Here is an 11,298-nt window from a genome sequence, read left to right as displayed (position 1 = left end):
CACCAGAGGCATCAGATAAACCAAATACATCAAAATAACACCCCAAACTCTCTGAAAATTATACTCCCATTGAAACCACACTCCACAAAAGTGGGCCAAGACTTACATACTAAACCTAAACACGGTGACTCCCAAAATAAAAGATTAACATAGGACCCAGAGTTTCCTAATTAAATAGAAAAATGTACAGAATACAGTTAAAAATCACTCTAGGATAGGCCGCCATCATGAACGACACCGTAACTATCCGCACTAGAAAGTTCATGACCAACCGACTACTTCAGAGGAAACAAATGGTCATTGATGTCCTTCACCCCGGGAAGGCAACAGTGCCTAAGACAGAAATTCGGGAAAAACTAGCCAAAATGTACAAGACCACACCGGATGTCATCTTTGTATTTGGATTCAGAACTCATTTTGGTGGTGGCAAGACAACTGGCTTTGGCGTGATTTATGACTCCCTGGATTATGCAAAGAAAAATGAACCCAAACATAGACGTGCAAGACATGGCCTGTATGAGAAGAAAAAGACCTCAAGAAAGCAACGAAAGGAACGCAAGAACAGAATGAAGAATGTCAGGGGGACTGCAAAGGCCAATGTTGGTGCTGGCAAAAAGTGAGCTGGAGATTGGATCACAGCCGAAAGAGTAAAGGTGCTGCAGTAAAGGCTACCTGTGTCCATTTTGGATTTTTCACGAGCAGATTAATAAACTAAAAACTTTCATGTGAAAAAAAAAATCACTCTAAAAACCAAGAACCAAGAAAATCACAATTTAATAAGAAACAATCAACTGACACGAACATTGAGATAAATAAGATTCTAAAGCATCCATCATAAAAATTTTTCAACAATCAATTACAAATTCTCTTGAAACAAATGATAGTGAAAAAATAGAAAATGTCAAAAAGAAGTAGATTAAAAAAGAAGAAAATGGGAATCATAGAACTGAAAAATATAATAAAAATTTTAAAAACTTGCTTGATGGGGTCTATAGTAGTATGGAGATGAGAGAAGATAGAATCAGTGAACTTGAGGTCAGGTGTGGTGGCTCACACCTGCAATCCCAGTGCTTTGGGAGGTTTAGATAGGAGGATCACTTGAGGCCAGGAGTTCAAGACCAGCGTGGGCAACATAGTGAGACCTTGTGTCTATGGAAAAAAAAAAAAAAATGAATCAGTGAACTTGAGAACAGAACAACAGAATTCACTCAATCTGAACAACAGAGAGCACATAGAAGAAAAAGGCACTTCAGGGGCCTGAAGAAAGTAATATGACAATCCAGCATTTGTATCATCAGAGTCCCAGAAGTAGAGAAGAAAGAGAGTGGGGCTGAAAGAATATTTGAAGAGATTTGATTGCAAACTCCCCAAATATGGCAGAAGACACAATCTTACACATTCAAGAAGCTGAGCAAATCCCACGCATGAGAAACCCAAGGAAATTCATGCCAAGACACATTATAATTAAATTTGCAAACTAAAGATACAGAAGAAAAATCTTGAAAGCAGCCAGAGACAGCCGGGCACGGTGGCTCACGCCTGTAATCCCAGCACTTTGGGAGGCCAAGACAGGTGGATCATGAGGTCAGGAGATTGAGACCATCCTGGCTAGCACAGTGAAATCCCGTCTCTACTAAAAAATACAAAAAACTAGCCAGACGAAGTGGCGGGCGCCTGTAGTCCCAGCTACTTGGGAGGCTGAGGCAGGAGAATGGTGTAAACCCGGGAGGCAGAGCTTGCAGTGAGCTGAGATCTGGCCACTGCACTCCAGCCTGGGTGGCAGAGCGAGACTCCGTCTCAAAAAAAAAAAAAAAAAAAAAAGAAAGCAGCCAGAGAGACACAGTGCATTATTTATAGGGGACACCAATTCGAACAACAGCAGATTTTTCATCTGAAACCAAGGGGGCCAAAGGAAGTATCACATTATTTCTAAAGTGTTGAAAGAAAACAGCTGTCAATCATACAAATTCTATATCTGGTGGAACTATTGTTCAGGAATAAAGAGAAAAAAGAAAACAGTGGCAGACAAGAAAAAATAAAAAACTTTGTGGCTGGTAGAGCTACTATTAAAGATTGGCTAAAGGAATTTCTTAAAACAGAAAGGAAATAATAAAAAATAAATCTTGGAGCATCAGGAATGAAAAGGAAAGAACAGAAAAAGCAGAAACATAAATATATACTGTAGGCTTTTTCCTCAGCAGTTTAATAAATCATATTCAATGATTGAAATACAATTATAACACCATTTGATGCTGCAGGCAATGATATTTAAAAGCAAGGAAAGTAAAGGGACCTAAATGGAATTGGGATTCTATACTTAAAAAGGTAAAATGGGCCAGGCACGGTGGCTCATGCCTGTAATTCCAGCACTTTGGGAGGCCGAGGCGGGTGGATTACCTGAGGTCAGGAGTTTGAGACCAGCCTGGCCAACATGGTGAAACCCGTCTCTACTAAAAATAACAAAAATTAGCTGGGCGTGGTGGCAGGCACCAGTAATCCTAGCGACTCAGGAGGCCGAGGCAGGAGAATCGCTTGAACCCAGGAGGTGGAGGTTGCAGTGAGCCCATATTGCGCTATTGCGCTACAGCTTGGGCAACAAGGGCAAAACTCCATCTCAAAAAATAAATAAATAAATAAATAAAGTAAAATGATACTGGTAGGTGTTATGACACATGTGTGTGTTAAACTACCCAGAGTAACACTATACAAAGATATGTATACAACATGGGGTTAGAGGCAGTCAAAAATCCATGTAAAACTTTGACTTGCCCAGAACTTAACTACTAATAGCCTCCTGTTGACTGGAAGCATTACTGATAACATAAACAGTTGATTAACATATATTTTGTATATTATATGTATTGTATACTGTATTCTTATAATCAAGCTAGAAAAATGAAAATGTTATTAAAAATCATAAGGAAGATAAAATATATCTACTATTTATTAAGTGAAAGTGAATCATCATAAAGGTCTTCATCCTTATCATCTTCACATTAAGCAGGTTGAGGAGGAAGAAGAGTTAGTCTTGCTGTCTCAGGGATGGCAGAGGCAGAAGAAAATCTACTGTCTTGGTCTCTTTATTGTTGCTGTAAAGGAATACCTGAGGCTGGGTAACTTATATAGAAAAAAAAGGTTTATTGGGCTCACCATTCTGATGGCTGTAATGTTTAAGATTGTTGGCCGGGCGTGGTGGCTCACGCCTGTAATCCCAGCACTTTGGGAGGCCGAGGTGGGCGGATCACAAGGTCAGGAGATCGAGACCATGGTGAAACCCCGTCTCTACTAAAAATAGAAAAAATTAGCCGGGCGCAGGGGCGGGCGCCTGTAGTCCCAGCTACTCGGGAGGCTGAGGCAGGAGAATGGCGTGAACCCGGGAGGCGGAGCTTGCAGTGAGCCGAGATTGCGCCACTGCACTCCAGCCTGGGCGCCAGAGCGAGACTCCGTCTCAAAAAAAAAAAAAAAAAAAAAAAAGATTGTTCATCTGCATCTGGTGAGGGCTTCAGGCTACTTCCACTCATGATAGAAGGTGAAAGGGAATTGGCTGTGCAGAGCTCACATAGTGAGGTAGGAAGCAAGAAAGAGTGGAGAGGTGCCAGGCTCTTTTAAACAACCAGCTCTCAGAGGAAGTAACAGAGTGAGAACTCATTACCCCTAAAGGAGGGCATTAATCTATTCATGAGGGACCTGTCCCCACTACCCAAACAGCTCCCACTAGTCCCACCTCCAACACTGGAAATCAAATTTCAACATGAGGTTTAGAATAGACAAACATCACAACCATAGCATCTGCATATAAGTAGACCCACACGGTTCAAACCTGTGTTTAATATAGTTGTTTGACACAGGTTTAAATTTTTGAATTTTTTTTGAAAAATGCTATAAATAAGTCAGGATGGAATTCTAAAAAATGTTCAAGTAATGCACAGGAAGTCAAAACAGAGAAACAGTGAAGTGAGATCTAGAAGAAAAAAATAAAAAAACAACTCAAGATGGCCAACTAGAGGCAGTTACAGTGTGTGGCTCTCAGGAAGAGGAACAAAAGGGGTTAGGAAACACAGCACCTTCAACTGAAACATCCAGGTACTCTCACTGGGACTAATCAAGGAAACAGCTCAACCCAGGAGAATGAAGAAAAGCAAGACAGGACAATGGCTCACCTACGAGCAGCAACACGGAGCCAGGGGAACCTCCCCAACCCAGGGAAGCGGTGAGTGAACATGCGACCCTGGGAAATCATGCTTCTCCCAGGGATCTTTGCAACCCTCATCAGGAGATCCCCTCATGAACCCACTCCACTAGGGCCTTCAGTGTGACACCTACAGCTGCATGGAGTCTTAGCCGAGCAGCCGCTCAGGCACATGTGGAGGCGCAGGAGCTTTACATACTCTGGCTCCGGGCTTCCCAGCAAAAGTGACTGCAACTCCAGCAAGGTGGGAGGTTGTACCTCTGTACATACTCCTAGGAAGGGGGCTGAATCCAGGGGCCAAGCGGCAATGGTCTGTGGGCACCACTTCCATGGTGCCTCACAGGATAAGACCCAATGGCTTGGAATTCCAGCCAACCACCAGCGACAGTGTTGTCCCTACCTGGAATGGAGTTCCCGTGGGGAAGGGTGGGCTGCCATCTTTGTTGTTTGGACGACTCAGCTGTTCCAGCCTGAGGGCTTTGGAGAGTCTAAACTGACTGGGGGCATAGAGAATGCCCCAGCACAGCATAGCTGCCCTACCAAAACATAGTCAGACTGCTTCTTTAAGCTGGTTCCTGATCCATTCCTCCTCACTGGGCGGGGCTTCCCAACCAGGCCCTCTGGCTCCCCCTGCTGGTGTTCTCCAGCAGACCGCGATTTGAATTCTCTCTGGGACAGAATTCTTGGTGGGAGGGGCGGGCTGCCATTTTGCTGTTTGGGTGATTTAGCCGTTCCAGCTTCCATGCTTTCTTTGGAGAGCCTAGGCTAACCAGGGGCAGAGGCGGTACCACAGCACAGCACACAACACACAGCACACAGCATAGCACACAGCACAGCACAGCACACAGCATAGCACAGCACAGCACACAGCACAGCACAGCACACAGCACAGCACACAACACACAGCACACAGCATAGCACACAGCACAGCACACAGCACAGCACACAGCGCAGCGCAGCACAGCACAGCACAGCACAGCACAGCACAGCACAGCACAGCACAGCACAGCCGCTCTACACAAGCATGGCCAGACTGCTTCTATAAGCAGGTCTCCTGTCTCATATCTCCTGACTGGTTGAGACCTCCCAAATGGGGCCCTTCAGCACCTCCTACAGCTGCGTTTTTGCTGGCAATGGGTCCATACCTCCCTGGGACAGAGCTCCCAGAGGAAGGGGGCAAGTTGCCGTCTTTGCTGTATTGCGGTTTTCACTGGTGATGTGTCTAGGTACTGGAAAATCTGAGATGATTGGGGACTGGAACAGAACCCCACCAAACCGCAGCAGCCCTACAGAAAAGTGGCCAGACTATTAAAAGGAAAAAGAAAACACCCATTCAGAGGTCAGCAACTTCAAAGATTGAAAGTAGGTACGTCCACAAAGATGAGAAAGAATCAGAGTAAGAATGCTGAACACTAAAAAAGCCAGAGTGCCCTCTTTCCTCCAAATGACTGCATCACCTCTCCAGCGAGGGATCGGAGTAGGGCTGAGGCTGAGATGGCTGAAATGGCAGAAATAGAATTCAGAATATGGATAAAAATGAACTTCACTGAGCTAGAAGAATATGTTGTAACCAATGCAAGGAAGCTAAAAATCACAATAAAACATTGCAGGAGCTGACAGACAAAATAGCCAGTATAGAGAAGAACATAATGAACCCAATAGAGTTGAAAAACACAATACAAGAATTTCACAATGCAATCACAAGTATTAATCGAAGAACAAACCAAACAGAGGAAAGAATATCAGAGCTTAAAGACTTTTTCTTGGCTAGGTGTGGTGGCTCATGCCTGTAATCCCAGCACTTTGGGAGGCCAAGGTGGGCAGATCACTTGAGGTCAGGAGTTTGTGACCAGCCTGGCCAACATGGTGAAACCTCGTCTCTACAAAAAAATACAAAAACTAGCCAAACATAATGGTGGGTGCCTGTAATCCCAGCTACCTGGGAGGCTGAAGAAGGAGAATCGCTTGAACCTGGGAGACGGAGGTTTCAGTGAGCTGAGATTGCGCCACTGTACTCCAGCCTGGGCGACAGAGTGAGGCTCAGTCTCAGGAAAAAAAAAAAAAAAAAAGGTAGTTTTTCTGAAATAAGACAGGCAAACAAGAATAGAGAAAAAAGAATGAAAAGGAATGAATAAAACCTCCAAGAAATATGGGATTATGTAAAGAGACCAAATCCATGACTAACTGGTATACCTGAAAGAGATGGGGAGAATGGAACTAATTTGGCAAATGTATTTCAGGATATCATTCATGAGAACATCCCCAACCTCACTAGAAAGGCCAACATTCAAGTTCAGGAAATGCAGAAAACCCCAGTAAGGTATTCTGTGAGAAGATAGCCGTGAGACACATAATCATCAGGTTCTCCAAGGTTGAAATGAAAGAAAAAACGTCAAGAGCAGCAAGAGAGAAAGGCCTGGTCACCTACAAAGGAAAGCCCAACAGACTAACAGTGGGCTTCTCAGTGGAATCCCTATGAGTCAAAAGAGATTGAGGGCCAGTATTAAACATTCTTTATTTTATTTTTTATTTATTCATTTTTTTATTATACATTAAGTTCTAGAGTACATGTGCACAGCGTGCAGTTTTGTTACCTATGTATACATGTGCCATGTTGGTGTGCTCACCCGTTAACTCGTCATTTACATTAGGTATATCTCCTAATACTATTCCTCCTCCCTCTTCCCTCCCCCCACCCCACGACAGGCCCCGGTGTGTGATGTTCCACACCCTGTGTCCAAGTGTTCACATTGTTCAATTCCCACCTATGAGTGAGAACATGCGGCGTTTGGTTTTCTGTCCTTGCAATAGTTTGCTCAGAATGATGGTTTTCATCTTCATTCATGTCCCTAAAAGGGGCATGAACTCATCCTTTTTTATGGTTGCATAGTATTCCATGGTGTATATGTGCCACATTTTCTTAATCCAGTCTATCATTGATGGACATTTGGGTTGGTTCCAAGTCTTTGCTATTGTGAATAGTGCCGCAATAAACATACGTGTGCATGAGTCTTTATGGCAGCATGATTTATAATCCTTTGGGTATGTACCCAGTAATGGGATGACTGGGTCAAATGATATTTCTAGTTCTAGATCCTTGAGGAATCCCCACACTGTCTTCCACAATGGTTGAACTAGTTTACAGTCCCACCAACAGTGTAAAAGCATTCCTATTTCTCTAGATCCTCTCCAGCACCTATCGTTTCCTGACTTTTTAATGATCACTATTCTAACTGGTGTGAGATGGTATCTCACTGTGGTTTTGATTTGCATTTATCTGATGGCCAGTAATCATGAGCATTTTTTCATGTGTCTGTTGGCTGTATGAATGTCTTCTTTTGAGAAGTGTCTGTTCATATCCTTTGCCCACTTTTTGATGGGGTTGTTTGATTTTTTCTTGTAAATTGGTTTAAGTTCTTTGTAGATTCTGGATATTAACCCTTTGTTAGATGGCTTGCAAAAAATTTCTCCCATTCTGTAGGTTGCCTGTTCACTCTGATGGTAGTTTCTTTTGCTGTGCAGAAGCTCTTTAGTTTAATTAGATCCCATTTGTCAATTTTGGCTTTTGTTGCCATTGCTATTGGTGCTTTAGTCATGAAGTCCTTGCCCATGCCTAAGGCCTGAATGGTATTGCTTAGGTTTTCTTCTAGGGTTTTTATGGTTTTAGGTCTAACATTTAAGTCTTTAATCCATCTTGAATTAATTTTGTATAAGCTATAACGAAGGGATCCAGTTTCAGCTTTCTACTTATGGCTAGCCAGTTTTCCCAGCATCATTTATTAAATAGAGAATCCTTTCCCCATTTCTTGTTTTTGTCAGGTTTGTCAAAGATCAGATGGTTGTAGATGTGTGGTATTATTTCCAGGGGCTCTATTCTGTTCCATTGGTCTATATCTCTGTTTTGGCACCAGTACCATGCTGTTTTGGTTACTGTAGCCTTGTATTATAGTTTGAAGTCAGGTAGCATGATACCCCCAGCTTTGTTCTTTTGGCTTAGGATTGTCTTGGCAATGCGAGCTCTTTTTTGGTTCCATATGAACTGTAAAGTAGTTTTTTCCAATTCTGTGGAATAAGTCATTGGTAGCTTGATGGGGATGGCATTGAATCTATAAATTACCTTGGGCAGTATGGCCTTTTCATGATTTGATTCTTCCTAGCCATGAGCATGGAATGTTCTTCCATTTGTTTGTGTCCTCTTTCATTTCACTGAGCAGTGGTTTGTAGTTCTCCTTGAAGAGGTCCTTCACATCCCTTGTTAGTTGGATTCCTAGGTATTTTATTCTCTTTGAAGCAATTGTGAATGGGAGTTCACTCATGATTTGGCTCTCTGTTTCTCTGTTATTGGTGTATAGGAATGCTTGAGATTTTTGCACATTGATTTTGTATCCTGATACTTTACTGAAGTTGCTTATCAGTTTAAGGAGATTTTGGACTGAGATGATGGGGTTTGCTAAATATACAATCATGTCATCTGCAAACAGGGACTATTGGACTTCCTCTTTTCCTAATTGAATACCCTTTATTTCTTTCTCTTGCCTGATTGCCTTGGCCAGAACTTCCAACACTACGTTGAATATGAGTGGTGAGAGAGAGCACCCCTGTCTTGTGCCAGTTTTCAAAGGGAATGCTTCCAGTTTTTGCCCATTCAGTATGATATCGGCTGTGGGTTTGTCATAAATAGCTCTTCATATTTTGAGATGCGTCCCATCAATACCTAGTTTATGGAGAGTTTTTAGCATGAAGGGCTGTTGAATTTTGTCAAGGCTTTTTCTACTTCTATTGAGATAATCATGTGGTTTTTGTCTTTTGTTCTGTTTATATGCTGGATTAAGTTTATTGATTTGCATATGTTGAACCAGCCTTGTATCCCAGGGATGAAGCCAACTTGATCATGGCAGGTAAACTTTTTGATGTACTGCTGGATTCGGTATGTCAGTTTTTTAATGAGGATTTTAGCATTGATGTTCATCAGGGATATTGGTCTAAAATTCTCTTTTTTTTTGTTGTGTCTCTGCCAGACTTTGGTATCAGGATGATGCTGGCCTCATAAAATGAGTTAGGGAGGATTCCCTCTTTTTCTATTGATTGGGATAGTTTCAGAAGGAATGGTACCAGCTCCTCTTTGTACCTCTGGTAGAATTCGGCTGTTAATCCGTCTGGTCCTGGACTTTTTTTGGCTGGTAGGCTGTTAATTATTGCCTCAATTTCAGAGCCTGTTATTGGTCTATTCAGGGATTCAACTTCCTCCTGGTTTAGTCTTGGGAGAGTGTAAGTGTCCAGGAAATTATCCATTTCCTCTAGATTTTCTAGTTTATTTGCGTAGAGGTGTTTATAGTATTCTCTGATGGTAGTTTGTATTTCTGTGGGGTCAGTGGTGATATCCCCTTTATCATTTTTTATTGCATCTATTTGATTCTTCTCCCTTTTCTTCTTTATTAGTCTTGCTAGCGGTCTATCAATTTTGTTGATCTTTTCAAAAAACCAGCTCCTGGATTCATTAATTTTTTTGGAGGGTTTTTTGTGTCTCTGTCTCCTTCAGTTCTGCTCTGATCTTAGTTATTTCTTGCCTTCTGCTAGCTTTTGAATGTGTTTGCTCTTGCTTCTCTAGTTCTTTTAATTGTGATGTTAGGGTGTCAATTTTAGATCTTTCCTGCTTTCTCTTGTGGGAATTTAGTGCTATAAATTTCCCTCTAGACACTGCTTTAAATGTGTCCCAGAGATTCTGATATGTTGTATCTTTGTTCTCATTGGTTTCAGAGAGCATCTTTATATCTGCCTTCATTTTGTTATGTACCCAGTAGTCATTCAGGAGCAGGTTGTTCAGTTTCCATGTAGTTGTGCAGTTTTTAGTGAGTTTCTTAATTCTGAGTTCTAGTTTGATTGCACAGTGGTCTGAGAGACAGTTTGTTATAATTTCTATTCTCTTACATTTGCTAAGGAGTGCTTTACTTCCAATTATGTCATCAATGTTGGAATAAGTGTGATGTGGTGCTGAGAAGAATGCATATTCTGTTGCTTTGGGGTGGAGAGTTCTTTAGATGTCTATTAGGTCCGCTTGGTGCGGTGCTGAGTTCAATTCCTGGAAATCCTTGTTAACTTTCTGTCTCATTGTTCTGTCTAATGTTGACAGTGGGATGTTAAAGTCTCCCATTATTATTGTGTGGGAGTCTAAGTCTATTTGTAGGTCTCTAAGGACTTGCTTTATGAATCTGGCTGCTCCTGTATTGGGTGCATATATATTTAGGATAATTAGCTCTTCTTGTTGAATTGATCCCTTTACCATTATGTAATGGCCTTCTTTGTCTCTTTTGATCTTTGATGGTTTAAAGTCTGTTTTATCAGAGACTAGGATTGCAACCCTTGCTTTTTGTTTTGTTTTGTTTTCCATTTGCTTGGTAGATCTTCCTCCATCCCTTTATTTTGAGCCTATGTGTGTCTCTGCACATGAGATGGATCTTCTGAATACAGCACATTGATGGGTCTTGACTCTTGACTCTATCCAATTTGCCAGTCTGTGTCTTTTAAATGGAGTACTTAGCCCATTTACATTTAAGGTTAATATTGTTATGTATGAATTTGATCCTGTCATTATGATGTTAGCTGGTTATTTTGCTCATTGGTTGATGCAATTTCTTCCTAGCATTGATGGTCTTCACAATTTTGCTTGTTTTTACAGTGACTGGTACCAGTTGGTCCTTTCCATGTTTAGTGCTTCCTTCAGTAGCTCCTGTAAGGCAGGCCTGGTGGTGACAAAATCTGTCAGCATTTGTTTGTCTGTAAAGGATTTTATTTCTCCTTCACTTATGAAGCTTAGTTTGGCTGGATATGAAATTCTGAGTTGAAAATTCTTTTCTTTAAGAATGTTGAATATTGGCCCCCACTCTCTTCTGGCTTGTAGAGTTTCTGCCGAGAGATCTGCTGTTAGTCTGATGGGCTTTCCTTTGTGGGTAACCCGACCTTTCTCTCTGGCTGCCCTTAACATTCTTCCTTCATTTCAACTTTGGTGAATCTGACAATTTTGTGTCTTGGAGTTGCTCTTCTCAAGGATTATCTTTGTGGCATTCTCTGTATTTCCTGAATTTGAATGTTGGCCTGCCTCCCTAGGTTGG

The 11,298-nt window shown here is 41.8% G+C and overlaps 1 pseudogene across 1 annotated transcript; it reads left to right on the top strand.

The window, feature by feature from the left end:
• Nucleotides 1-221: 221 nt before the first annotated feature.
• On the top strand, nt 222-739 carry LOC704054 (small ribosomal subunit protein eS24 pseudogene; annotated as a pseudogene). The gene has a single exon (XR_003727341.2). The product of XR_003727341.2 is annotated as a small ribosomal subunit protein eS24 pseudogene (transcript).
• The last annotated feature ends 10,559 nt before the right edge of the window (nt 740-11,298 follow it).

The sequence above is a fragment of the Macaca mulatta genome, chromosome 2, assembly GCF_049350105.2.
Source record: "Macaca mulatta isolate MMU2019108-1 chromosome 2, T2T-MMU8v2.0, whole genome shotgun sequence".
Lineage (NCBI taxonomy): Eukaryota > Metazoa > Chordata > Mammalia > Primates > Cercopithecidae > Macaca > Macaca mulatta.
The sequence above is the reverse complement of the archived record's forward strand: the minus strand, read 5'-3'. Positions and strand labels throughout refer to the sequence as shown.